Consider the following 14,666-nt stretch of genomic DNA (forward strand, 5'->3'; position numbering starts at 1 on the left):
GCCAACTCCATAATTATATATTAATTTAAATAATTTAAAGTAAGCATAATGACATACTTAATAATTTTTTTAGCATATATAATGTATTATGTATTTTTTTGGTATGAAAATACTTTAGGGGAAAAAAGTTGAAAAACAAGTTTCTTGTTTAAAATATGATACTGACCCATTTAGCTCCTGAATATTCATCTCTTTTAATTCTGATGTAAGAGACGTAGCATAGCGAAATGAGCATTAGCTCTGACTCAGTTATTCTTGGATTCAAATCTGTGCTCTATACTAATTGTATGGCTAAACAGAAACTAATGAGTTGTTGCCTCGGTGGCATTTAAAAGATTATTAAAACCACCACACATTAATATTGAAATATTTTAAATCATATTTATGTATACATATGATATATGTGCATATATCTATAATATTGCATATATGTGAATATATATCTCAGATACTGAATACATAAATAAAATTACCTATCCTTCTTCAAGTAGTTTATAGTCTAGTGATGGAGACAGACATAAATAAGTAGGTAGAAATGTAGGGTGTTGTGGAAACGTGACAACTTAAGGATAAAATGAAAAATAGAAACTCTGGGAAAAGGGAATATGATCCATTCATGTAGGAAACATAAAGAAAGACACAGAAGAATGAAACAAGATTGTATAAATGGGGAGGCAGTTTTTTCTTTATTTTTGATGGTTAAGCAAGAAGGAAACAGAAGATGAGGGTGTGGATGGGAGGCAGATTTTGTGTGTCATGGAAGGGAGTTTAGACTTTATCTGGTGGGACAATGATTATATTAATCAAAGAATTAAATTTCTCTCAAAAAGATCCTTCTGGTAGTCATGTGGATAATGGATTTGATGAGTTAACTTTGGCAGTAGGAAGATGAATTAGATGATTATTGCCATTTTTAGAAGAGAGATGATAGCATTCTGAGCAAAGTGTTTAACGTGGATAGAAAAAATAGGAAAGCATAAGAAGTATTTATAACTCATCTTAAAATTGTTTTAAAAGCATTTCTCAGTACAGTTTAAAATCTCACATTCTTGGGGCTGGCCCCGTGGCCGAGTGGTTGTCTGTGCGCTCCGCTGCAGGCGGCCCATTGTTTAGTTGGTTCGAATCCTGGGTACGGACATGGCACTGCTCATCAAACCACGCTGAGGCAGCGTCCCACATGCTACAACTAGAAGGACCCACAACGAAGAATATACAACTATGTACTGGGGGGCTTTGGGGAGAAAAAGGAAAAAATAAAATCTTTAAAAAAAAAAAATCTCACATTCTTATAATTTTTTTGACATTTCAAAATAGATATGACCAAACAAAGCAATGTTAATTTTAGTAGAAGAATTACATGCGAATATATAGATAGAGAGATACGATGCGCACACACGTGCAATGTTCATTTGTACACGTGTGTGTCAGTTTCAGTCTGGAGTAGGTTGAGTGTGCATGCTAGAACACAATAAAACTCACTTTCACAGTTGAGCCTGAAAAGTAGAAAACTAAGAACATGGGGAAAGTTATTCAGATGTTTGAGGTTAAAGAGACAAATATTTGGACCAGCCAGTGGCTGAGTGGTTAAGTTCGCACACTCCACTCCAGCAGCCCGGGGTTTTGCTGGTTCAGATCCTGGGTGCGGACTTGGCACCATTCGTCAGGCCACGCTGAGGCGGCATCCCACGTGCCACAACTAGAAGGACCTGCAGCTAGAATTATCTGACTATGTACTGAGGGACTTTGGAGAGAGGAAGAAGAAGAAAAAGAAGATTGGCAGCAGATGTTAGCTCAGGTGCCAATCTTTTAAAAACAAAGAGAAATATTTTTTCAAAGTTATTGTTAAACCATAAATATAGCTACATGTTTTATTTTATGTTTTGAAAAGTTCCAAGGCATTTTTAATTATTTCTAAATTGCATAAGCTGCTTTCAGGGGAAAACAGAGTGCCACTGTTACATGAGAGAGAAAGTGCATCAAGGTTTGATCTTGGTGTAGGAAGCAAAGGTTTAGCTCCAGGTGAAAAACTCATACAGTTTACTGTAATTTCAGAGATGTTTGAACAATAAGTATAATTTATGAGCCATCACTATCCCTGTAAAAGCATGTTTTCATGACTTCTGTAACCATCTAAAACATTTTTTAATTCCATGGTGTCTGTGCAAACGAAGCTTAGTAATTCTGAGGAGTAAAAAAGTTTCCACGTTTTAGTGAAGAAAGAGTCCTTATGTCGTTTGATTGGCAGAAAATGCAGCAGAGACATCTATGATTTCTGATAGAGAGCTAAGCCAAATCTACATTTTTATTTATCCAATAATTTATTATGAGGTAATAAACACACACAAGAAAGGGAATGTTGAAATAAGCATCCATGACTCCATTCCTTAGGTATAGCCAATTTCACTACTACATCGTACTTGTTTCAGATATTTGAGTCATTACAAACACATACAGACAAGGTGGAAGCTCTCTGTTCCCGTTTACTATTTCTTTGCTTCTATTTTCTTCAGACTCATTTTGTTATTACTTTTTTTTCCACTTCCTGATTTGAAAACAATATATATTTGCAAACTTCTTTTTCTGTTTCATACTTTCACTCAAAGCTACAAGATTTCACCTGAGTCCTCTCTCAGTCAGATATTAGAGACCTTGACACAGCTTTTCTGCTGTTATTAACACCTTTCAAATTTCATTTAATACCTGTGTAGACTATAATAATGGAGCTGTATATTTATAATATCCAGTGGACATTTGTGATATTTTTTTATCAAAAATTCTATTGATATATAGTACACTTAGAGAAAATTTTATAAAACATAATTGTGCATCTCAATTAATTTTTACAGAGTGAATAAACCTGTAGAACCAGCACACAGATAAAGAGGAAGACGTGACACATGATCATCGCCCTGGAAGACCCTTTTTGCCCTGACTCTGGCCGATATTCCCTCCTGTGACAACTACTATCCTGACTCCTAATAATTTTAATTGTTTGATTTTTGACAAGTGGAACCATATAATCTATTCTCTTTTATGACTGGCTTCTTGCTTGTAATGCTGTGTTTTTGATACCTATCCACTTTGTTGTGTGTAGATATAATTTGCTCATTTTAATTGCTATACATTATTAAGTTGTATGAATATACCTCAGTTACGTTTATCTAAATAACGTCAATGGACATTTGATTTTATTTTTACACTTTTTGGCTGTTAGAAGCAGTGCTACTATGAATATCTGCCCCAGGTGTTTTGGTGCACATGTGTATATATGTCCGCCTTGAAATAGAAATACTGTACCGTTGGGTCTGCAGATGTTGCTTTCTGGCAAACCACTGCTAAATGTTTTTCTAAAGGATATATGTCAATTTACCCTCCCATCAGCTGTGTACAAGAATTCCATTTTTACTATATTCTCATCAATACATGGTATTGTCTGTATTTTTCATTTTAACCACTGTAATGGGCTGTAATGATGATGAATTGAGGTTTTAATTTGTATTGTCATGATACTTAATGAATTTGAACATATCTGCAAACCTATACCTGCCATTTGGGGATGCTGCATCAAGAAAAGTCTACTCACTTCTTATTTTTCCATTGTTTTCTGCCTTGTTCTTGTGCATTTGTGTATATGTGTATACAGAATATATTGTGTATACAGAATATATATTCTGTAAGTCTTTTGTTCGATGTGTATGTATTTAGAATATTGTGTCTCACTGTGTAGTTTGCCTTTTCATTCTATTATAGTTTCTTTTTGATTAATGAAATTATAATCTCATCAAATTTATCGATATATTTTCCTTTATGATTAGCACTTTGTGTGTCCTGTTGAAAAAAAACTTTGCTTACAAGTTCATGAAAATATTTTCTTATAATATCTTTTCAGTAATTTGCTAGCTTTCATATTTCGATTATAATTCATCAAGAATTAATATTTGTGTATATGTCAGGTTGAATGATATTTAACTTTTCTGTATGCAAAATTAGTTGACCCCACAGAGTTTCCTGAAGAGACCATCTTTTCCCCACCACACTGAAATGTTATCAGATAACTATATTTGTAGGTTGGTTTTGAGACTTCTGTTCTGTTCCAGTCTGCTACCCTACTACCTATGTTGCCTTTTTTGATTTTTTTTTAAGTAACTCTTCATATCTATTAAGTGAAATAATGCATCTTTGTGCTCTTTCCAGATTGTTTTTGCTATTATTGGCATTTTGTGTTTTCATATAAATTTTTACATTAGCTATTTAATTATGAGAGAGAGAGATCTGTTTAATATTTTTACAGAGAATGCATTAACTGTATGTGTTTTTTTTTTTTTTAGGAAGATTAGCCCTGAGCTAACTGCTGCCAATCATCCTCTTTTTGCTGAGGAAGAGTGGCCCTGAGCTAACATCCATGCCCATCTTCCTCCACTTTATATGTGAGACACCTACCACAGCATGGCTTGCCAAGCAGCATCATGTCCGCACCCAGAATCCAAACTGGTGAACCCCGGGCTGCCAAGAAACGGAATGTGTGAACTTAACCGCTGTGCCACCAGGCTGGCCCCACATTAATGGTATTGAATCCTTAAAATATGAAATCTTCCAAACCAAGAATCATATATCCCTTCACTTATTTAGTTTTCTGTTAACTTTCCTCAAGTATGTTTTGTAGTTTCAGTGTAATTGGTTCACACATTCTCCTTAGTTTTATCCTGGGTATTTGTTGTAGCATAGTCCAATTTAATCTTACATAAGAATATTGATTAGAATGAACTAATACCAGTTCTTAGGATATTGTGGAATGGATTCTGTTGTCTTGCTTTCCCAGAGCAGTGCTTTATAAAATAGTTCTTCAATAAGCTGATTGCCAGTGGGCACGAGAGCTTTCCTTTATTTCATCCTTAAATGTCATCTAATATTTCTGCCTTTTATGCTATTTTTTGATACAAGGGGCTTATATTATTTTGTTGTGATTTTCACTCATTGCTTTCCCAGTGACTACTGAAATAACTTTGAATTTGGAAAATTTTATTAAACGAAGTTTGGCAACATGAGTCAGAAAATATTTATGTAAAAGTTTTCAAATCCATTTTATTTGTTAATACTTTAAAACAATAACATGCTAATTCATCCTTAGTACAGATCACAAAGGAGACATAATTTATTTATATTCAATTAATTTTATTATTTTATGGAAACATTCTTTTATTTGAAATTACGTATTTACATAGGTATGCATCTATGTAAATGATTACAAGAAATTAAAAACTGTTATTTCTAATTTTCTTTACTCTAAGTGTCAACCCTACAAAGGATTGAGACTCAGTGCTAAGAAAAATTTGTCTCCCTCCATATTTATGTGCTGAATTGCATTCCCCCAAATTCATATCTTGAAGTCCTAACTTCTAGTAAATCAGAATGTGGCTGCCTTTAGGGATAGAGCAGCTAAAGAAGTGATTAAGGTACAATGACGTCATATAGGTGGGTTCTTATGCAATGTGATTGCTGTCCTTATGAGAAGTGGAGATTACGACACAGACACACACTCAGGGAAGATGGGAAGACAGAGGAGAAGATGGTCATCTGCAGACTAAGGAGAGAGTCCTTAAAAGGAACCAACTCTGCCAGCACCTTCACCTCAGACTTCTCGTTTCCAGAACTGAGAGAAAATAAAATTCTGTTGTTAAGCCACCTACTCTATGGACCTTTGTTATGGCAGCCCTAGAAAACTAACGCAGAGAAAATATATCAAATCACAGACAGATTATTTCCTTTTAATCTAAACCACAAGTGCAGCAATGCCTTTTACATTTTTAAGCTGAATAACTAAGGAAGACTTTAAAATATGTTTTTATACACACTTGTCCCTTGGAATCTGGCCAAATATGTCATATTTTAGATAAACTCGCTATATATCCACTCATCTATTCTGGTGCATGTGTGTGTGTGTGTCTGTCTGTCTCATCATCTCTCTCTCTGTCTCACTTCTCTCTCTTTGCTAGAAAATCTAAACACAGATTTTCATAACTCCCTGCAATGAATTCTGAACAATTCATTCACCCTCTCTAAGTTTCTGTTTTTTTTAACCTTCGGACAGGAAGAGTAACACTCACCCTTCCTTGGTACATATGAAAGCTCTACAGCCATAGACTCGTAAATAAAGTAGCCAGTTTTCAACTGAATAAGCAAGTTGGAAAAAAAATCATTCTGAATTCATTAGCAGAGCCTAAAATTAAGCATCAAAGACATGTTTGATCCTATGAGTGTATGTGAGTGTAGCTACCTTCAAAATTCCATGACCGTTTAGAAAACAGGATTGATTTACATTCTGTGTGCTTCTTATGTGGTTCGAATTTGAGTCCCAAGTCTCTGTGTGTCTGTGACGGTGTTTCTTCGCCCTGACAGCGCTTCAGAGTTGCCTGAGAAGCTTGTTCTCCTGTAGCATGCCTGGTCCTCAAGGCAAACCTTCAAGACACTGAGGCATAATTCTCAACGATTATGATTTAATAGGAGCCTAGTGGGTCCCAGCCAGCTGTATTTTTAACAACCTGGACAGACAATTTGGAGTCCCAGGTTGAGAATTATTACTTGAAGCAAATTAGCTCATCTTACTAAGCCCCTCCTCCTTGTTGTCATATACAACATATTATTATTGACCGTCACCGAACATTTTCTTGTTATTTTTTAATTAAAAAAAATTTTAAGATATAATTGACGTATTGTGTAAGTTTAAGGTATGCGGTGTGTTGATGTGGTACATTTTTATATTGCAGTGTGACAAGTATAGTAGCGTTAGCTAACACCAATATCATGCCACGTTATTATTTCATCTAGTGGTGAGCACATTTAAGACCTAGTCTCTTAGTAACTTTGAAATGTATTCTGTAGTGCTGTTGACTGTGATCACAGTGCTGTGCATTGGCTCTCCAGAACTTATTCATCTTGTAACTGCAAGTTTGTGCCTTTGACCAGCATCTCCCCAATTTCGCACTCCATCTCCTGACCAGCCCTGGTAACCACCATTCTAGGCTCTGTTTCTCTGAGTTTGGCGCTTTTAGGTTCCACATATAAGCGATATCATACAGTATTTGTGTTTCTCTGTTTGATTTTTCTCATTTAGCATAATGTCCTCAAAGTCCATCCATGTTGTCACAAATGGTAGGATTTCCTTTCTCATTTTCTTTATAACTTCTAAGGGGTCTCTGGCTTGGAAGTATTATGATAAAGCTGTGAAATGATTTGAGAATATTAAGAAAATAAAATATTATTTTTCAGAATTTTGTTACGTGTTATATAACATTGATTACTTAACTTTCAAAACTAGATTTTTTTAAAGTTTCAGTTAAATCAACAATTAGTTTTGGTAGACGTTTTTGTTATTCTGAGTAATTTTGGAGGCTCTGTGTGTTCCGGGAATCAGAAAATATTTAGAAATGTTCTTTTTAATACTTAATCCTTCATTACAACATAAGTGTTGAGGTGGGAAATTGTAGGGGAGATTATGGATATGGGCAGATAGGTTTTCATTACATGCAGTAATAAACCTCATATTTATACAACTAGTGATAGCAACTCAGTCTCTCCAGAAATTGCTAGGCTAACTGTCTGTAAGGGAATAATTTTTCACCAAATATAGTGCCAAAATAAGGGTTAATAATAACTTACTGATACGTGAGAAAATTTGATGTGAGATTAATAACGGGGAAAACTATGACATGAAACCAAATTAATTTCACTGTATGCATGCATTTACTTTTACATTTAGCATTTATTTTTAAATTCATGGTTCTTAGAGATTCAAATTCATTAAAATTACTTAAAGCAATCCATGCAACATTTATGACATAAAATGTTATATTTTAAATATTATTAGGATGCTATATATATCCTATACTTTATATTTGGAAAGGATTTTAACATTTTAAATTTAAATTGTAAAAATTAAAAGGATATTTACCATCGTGCATTTGAAATTATTTGACCCTAAGTCTAGCCCCACAAACTTTTCTACAAACAAAATTTCTATTAACAGCAAATGTCTCATTTTTAGAGATTCCAACAGACATTCATTTAAGATTTTGTACTTTTTACACAGATATTTTGAAGCAATTTTTTTTCTTCTAGCCTCAAATTTTACCCCCAAAGGTGTAAAACTGGTATAACTTATAACTGACATATTTTTACATCTTGTCACATACACACAAATGTTCCAAAAAACTATTTCACCATTTACGTATATCCGTCACACAGACGTGAAGTGATTTTGCTGCCATGTTTTACCAGACTTGTAAACAGCCTTCATTCCAGCTGTGTCAGAGCCACCTCTATTATAGCTGATGTATAATTGGCAAGAATAATTCTCCTCTCTTTAAAACCATAATTGTAACAAACACCTTCTAATAAGCATACAAAGTACAAAATAATCTGCCTCAATGAACAATACATTTTATGAAGTCCAACTACTTCCACTTAATGAAGCAATTATCAAAAGGTAAATCTGATGCCAAAGAGTATTTATACCAGCCAGTTTAAAACATTGTTAGTCTTTAAACCATTTCAAAGAATATCAGAATTTTTACGTATAAACCTTCTTTTTAAATTAATATTTTTATATTATAATTAAATTGCAAGATTTAAAAAAACACAATATAATAGACTTCAATTAATTTATTTTTTCCAAGTGTCTGTAGCAGAGGCATATGATAGATGATTATCATGCAAATAATTATGTAAGATTGATTATTTTAACCTTCTCTTGTTCTTACATTCATACACGGTTTCTCATCATATTAACTCATTCAACCATTGCCAAACATTCAGTAGGATTCTTCAATGATGTGCTGTAACTCTCAGGATTCACATAAGAGCATCAGTCGATAAACTGAGCAAAATTCTGGATCATTAACCATTTAGATAAACATTAGAATTTTGATCTCAGCATGCACATCTTCAACATTATAAAATAATGAGCAGACTATATTGTTCCTATTTCATAGCCTAATTCTGTATTCAAACATACCATAGAAAAAGCAAATCCAAGACAATTATCATTGCAAAACTGTAGCATTTCTTTTCTAAATGCCCACCTTCACATGAATAAAAAGCTTCATTTCTACCAAAATTCTCTAGGTTCTGAAACATGATATTTCTTGACAACAACTTGATGTGGTTTTATCATGGGAAGACAGTTCTAATTTCAAGGTAGAATAATGAAGCTGGTTAAAATGACATTTTTGCTATGCTAAAGAAATAATTAGTTTTCTTCTAATAATATATGATATGCCAAAGAATTAGGAATTGTGAAACCTTCAAAAAGAAAGTTCAAAGAGTATTAGCCCTTATTTTATCATAGACCACCTTTAAACCACACTGCATATTCATTTTACTTCAGTCTATGCAATGCTGATTATAATACTGAATTGAACTTAAGATATTGAGCTGGGATCAAATATTCTGTTGGGATTTCTGCATTCCATTGGTGGCAAGTTATATCTGTTAAAGTTATTTCAAAGTCAGTTTTCAATATAATGTTTTCCACTTAAATATTTATCCATTATAAATCAAACATGAATATCTGATTCCATAAAATGGCTTGAGACCTGATTGAAATACACACGCAGAGAAGTTCTGAAGTTCTGAGAAAATAATCGGAACATCCTGGAAAATGACATTTATTTACAAAGCATGCATATTTAAAGTCTTTATAGTCTACTTTTATTGGTTACTTAACTAAATTCTTTCATGTTCATGAATAAACATAATCATATATAATCAATAGAATATCAAAAATTTCATAGAGTTATGTTGTGTGTTAAGGATGAGGACTTTTCTTTTCTAATTCAGTAGACGCTGGATTGGAAATATGAGAAACTACTGGGTCTCCACCCTCTGTCTCCGGCATTAAGCCCTCCTGAGCTGGTATTCATCTTTTTTCACTAGTGATTCAAAGTCGGAGATTAATTGTCTACCTTTCAGGTTGCCTCATGGAGAGAGTAAAATAATCGGTCACTCACCTAACCTGATTAACCCTGGATAATCACCCAATATGGCTGTAAGAGGAGCTAAAAATAAACAAAGTTCACCTATTTAGAAACAATTTGGAAAGTGGTTTCAGGATAAAAGGAATAAACCTTTCAAAGCAAAAGGATCAAATTCACCTCTTACGTCCCTTTCACGGATGCTGATGTGTTTTTTAAACTATGTCAGCATGGCTATGAAACCAATGCCAGTGAAAAATTTTGTTTACAGTGTAACTTCCATTTCTACTAGAATTTTGAGTGTTAATACCCACAATATTACTTCTAACTCAGTCCATCTAGTGATAAATGAAATGGCAAATGAAAGAAATTTAATGATATCATCAAACGTTCTCAGCGAGGAACCATTTGCTTTCCTAGAGCGTGGCTTTCGGCATTCAAACCAAATGTGATTTATGTAATTGTTTTTGCTGAGTTAAAATTTGAAGTGATAAATGTTAAGAAATACTATTAATACATAGGCATATTCATAGGCAGCCAGCAGCAAAATTAAAAAGAGAGTTTTAAAATTTACTGTACTCCTTGCAAACACAGGGTGTTAAGTGGTACATTTTCAGAGGAGACGTTTACTCTAAGTCTGCAGTTATTAGACTAGATCTGCTGAAACGACAATGAAATGTATTCTAAATATTGCCACACTCACAATACCGAATCAGAATAAGAAACCATGGATTCTATTTAAATATTGATATGCCCTAATATAAAGTTCAAGTCTCACTCCTTTAAATACTCAAGTTCAGTGCTGACCGTGGGATAGAATTGTATCATCTGTGCCCTCCTCTTTCACCTCCTGTCATCATCATCTCCTAGAGTTTCCATATACACGCTCTCATCTTTAGAAAACCCAAGCAAATAGGTATTATGATTTGCATTTTTGTGTGTGAGTAATCTCAGAGAAATTATGCTATTATACATCTCCCAGATGAAACTTATTTCCAGCACACATGACCTGCAAGATAAGCAAGCTTTGACCAAGTGAGCATTCCTTGCAGCAGCAGAAAGAAGAGAGGATACACTTTTTTATGGCTACACTTGTTTAAGAAAAAGAGAAGAGGAAGTAAGCCAGACAAACAGTTTCATATAACAGCAAAAGGCATGGCTATGGAGCTAGCATTAAGTATTCCATGGGGATGGATATGAAGGAGAACGAAAAGGACTTCAAATTTTCTTCAAGAATTATCTCCAACCATGGAGGTGAGAGGAATACATATCATCTCTTTAGAAATCCTAGGGCTGTGTTGAAGTCCACCAATACTTGAGGATGTCCAAGAAACAGGAATACAATTCAATGATGGTTCATTTTTCTTCACAACAAAACAGACTACTAACCAAAAACAAGTGTTATCAGAACTTAGACCTGTTTTTATCTCAGACCTAGGCTTCCAAGGAAATATAATGTGTCAGAGCCTTTTGGAAAGATTGCAAGGACTTTAGTAAGAGTGGTAAAAAAACAAATATTTCTTGCTAGGATACAAATAATATGACTGGATCTGAATGAAATATACACATAGAAGCTGAATCTTAGTAAAAGAGAAAACTCACTCAAAAAATATAACCCCGCATTAAGGTATTAAGCTGTACGTTGGGTATTAAGCTCTACCCAAATATAGTGCAGTGGAGTTGGGGTCAGTAACAGTGATCCACACATGGCCCTGTGGTGTTGACTGCCATTACCACAGTCTACGTTGGCTTGGAGAGATGGGCGCGTAGCCTTCATTTGGTAACCTATTTTGGTGGCAACTTGATTTTTGGTTGGGAAAGAGCTTCTTCATAGATGTCATCTCCTCTTTCTCAGGGAAGAAGTTGGCACTGTCTTTGGATAGTCCATTGTTGTAAATATTGATGGTCTTTGAAGGGAAGGAGGAAGCAAAGATGATCACCAACGATGTTAAGGTAGGTATATATTACTTCAACATTTCAAATTTCACTTTATTTCTCCGCCTCAGATGAAACAAGTATATCATATACTTCTCTCTGAATTATGAAAGGCAGTATCAAAGTATGCAGTGTGTCATGATCTTAAAATTTTTTTCTACCTGGATCCACAATTACAAAGTGGATCCAACATTTTAAAAAAATGCCTTTGAAGAGACTATCTACCATTAAAGCATATTGCTAGTCTAATCAGCTTAAATATGAAATCAACATGAATAGATCTTAATAATAATTACTTGAAGAGTTTTCTATGAATTAAAATTCGTGCATATGGTAAATTCAGACTTTTTTTTGAAATCCAAGTATGCTATTTATTTTCTATTATACTATTTTAGAACTCTGAAAATTAGCTTAAGTAGGGAGAAATAGGCACAGAAAAACACATTTGTTCACATATAAATGTGAAGATTTAAATTGACTTTCCAAATTTATGAAACACTCTATGTGTACACATATGAAGACCATTGTGCTGTGTTCAAATTACATTATATTTCTCATTGTGTAAAACTCCTGCATGCAAATAAAGAAAAACAATTATTTGAAAATGTTTAACTTTTGGAATGCATTGTGTTGCATAACAAAGTGGTTTATTTATTAATAAAGTATAAATAAAAGTGATCCACAATTATTTTAGTTTTCAAGCAAATCACTGAATGATCTTATCTCTTTTACATTCTACACTGATTACTTGCAAAGAAAGCAGAGATGGTTGATTCCTAATCTTTATTCTGTACAGCTTTGTCAGTTTGGAAGAATATCTAGGATCAAATCACAGAGTAAAATTACATCTTCCTAAAGATGCAGTTTTTCTCTAGATATTAAATATCTCCCAGATATTAGCAGTATTAATTCTGTTGTTAAATAAGCTAAGAATACACTACATGTTACCAGGTGAGTGTGCGAAGACTAGAAAAAACCCACTCCATATTCTGGATGATATTTTAGTCTCTCCTCTTTAACATAATAGAAAATAATTAATAACAAACCTTTATTTAAGTTTTCATTTAGTTATTTTTGAAAGCCAGTGTTTTATATGCAGCCAATTAAAGGTTCGAATGCATTGCATGCTGAAAAAAATAGGATATACGTAATTTTTGTCTAATATTTCCATTTCAAAATATTAGGTTGAAAACTTTTCAAATTTTTATTCATATGCTAATATTTACTGCAATTTTAGAATATGGTCGTTTGGCCATTAATGGGTTTTCATGCAAATGCAGTTTTATTCAAAGCAGACAGCACCTTTGTGTTCTTGAGGTGAGGCCATTTCCTGAGAGTATGAGATGTAAGAAGCTGACCAATCACGTCCAGGGGGAACTGAACAAGTGTAACCTGCTCCTCGTTAAGTAGAAATCTGTTTGTAAATTGCATAAAGGCCGAAAAGATGTTTTGAATTGTTTGAGATTTGATCTAGTTCTTAATTCTATTAATTGAAAAAATTCTATTTATGTATCTGATTCTATGTCACAAGTTGATTGCACCTCAGAAAACTAATTCCATGGACAGGGAGCCTCCAGTGATGGCTGAGGTCCTTCTTCATGGTCCTGAGCCCCACATGTTCAAGTTTTCCGCAGTTGTGATTGCCATTCCACGTGCCGGGCACAGAGGCGATTAACATGGTATAATTAGTAAGGCGTGGCTCCCATTTAAAGTGCTTATTGAGGGAGATGGATTGATGGATAGATAGATGGAAAATAGATAAGCAGATTGATAAATTGCATGTGTAATAGTAAAGATGTCCTCCAGTTTTATTTAAGCACAAAAGGCTTTTGGAGGAGGTAATGCTATGGGAGAAAAGTGTAACTCGTGCTGTGTTCTGGAAACTGTATGTGTGAAGGATAGAATGTGATAGAATGTGAATGCGAGACTACAGTAAGAGGATGAGTCAGAAATCTATCACAGAGATCCAGACAATGATGACACTTCTGAAACTAAAAGCGGGGTAGTAAGAGTGGGGAGGGAAGAAAAACTTTAAGCAAAATTGGTGTGGTAACATTGGAAGAACGTGTTGCTGATTGTGTGAATGACGTTTGTAATAAAGAGTTAAACTCAGTTTTGGTGTTTGCCTGCCAACAGCTTCCAGGCCTCTCACCTGCCTCTTCTGGTGCCCCACACCTGGGCAAGCTGAGGAGGAAGCAAGTGCCCCCATCTAGCTGCTGCAGGAGACTCAAACCACCCAATCTCCTCCTTCCTGTGGGAACCCTCCCCCAGGCCCACCCCCAAACTCAATAAAAGCCCTGAGCCAGCCTGCTTTCCTTGCTCCCTCAAGCCATTTTCGAGCTTGAGACTGCTCTGCTCGTCCCAGAGGCCTCAGTTATGTAAGTGATAAACCTTTTCTACCTTCTTGGTGTGTGTGTGGCATCATCTGTCTCCACATTCTAACCAACTTTCGGGTGGAGGTTCTTCCTGTTTTTACAGAGGCCAGGCCCAAGCAGTGTTGAGGAGCATTGAATTCAGCATGACTTCCAGATTTCTAGTGTAGGTTACAAGGTGTTGATGTCTTTTTGATTCTCAAAAAAAAAAAAACAGTGAAGGGGTTGGATCATAGTGATGAAATTAGAGGTTGTGGGGGTTTTTCACTTTTATACCTATTGCATTTAAGGTGCATGTTCAGGTTTTTGTTTTTTAGTCCATTTTTTGGCTTATGAGCTCAAAAGAGAAAATACAGAATTCAAGGTCATTTTAATAAAAGGAATAGTTGAA

General features: G+C 34.5%; 1 long non-coding RNA gene across 7 annotated transcripts in view; it reads left to right on the forward strand.

Moving 5' to 3' along the window:
* Window positions 1–14,666, forward strand: part of LOC123284567 (uncharacterized) — a 162,954-nt gene that overhangs the window by 59,700 nt on the left and 88,588 nt on the right. For all 7 annotated transcript variants that reach the window (XR_011501858.1, XR_011501854.1, XR_011501855.1 and 4 more), the window contains 2 exons: window positions 2,847–4,565; window positions 11,824–11,921. This is a non-coding gene — a long non-coding RNA (uncharacterized lncRNA). The remainder of the gene's footprint in view (window positions 1–2,846; window positions 4,566–11,823; window positions 11,922–14,666) is intronic.

The sequence above is a fragment of the Equus asinus genome, chromosome 3 (assembly GCF_041296235.1).
Source record: "Equus asinus isolate D_3611 breed Donkey chromosome 3, EquAss-T2T_v2, whole genome shotgun sequence".
NCBI classification, from domain to species: Eukaryota; Metazoa; Chordata; class Mammalia; order Perissodactyla; family Equidae; genus Equus; species Equus asinus.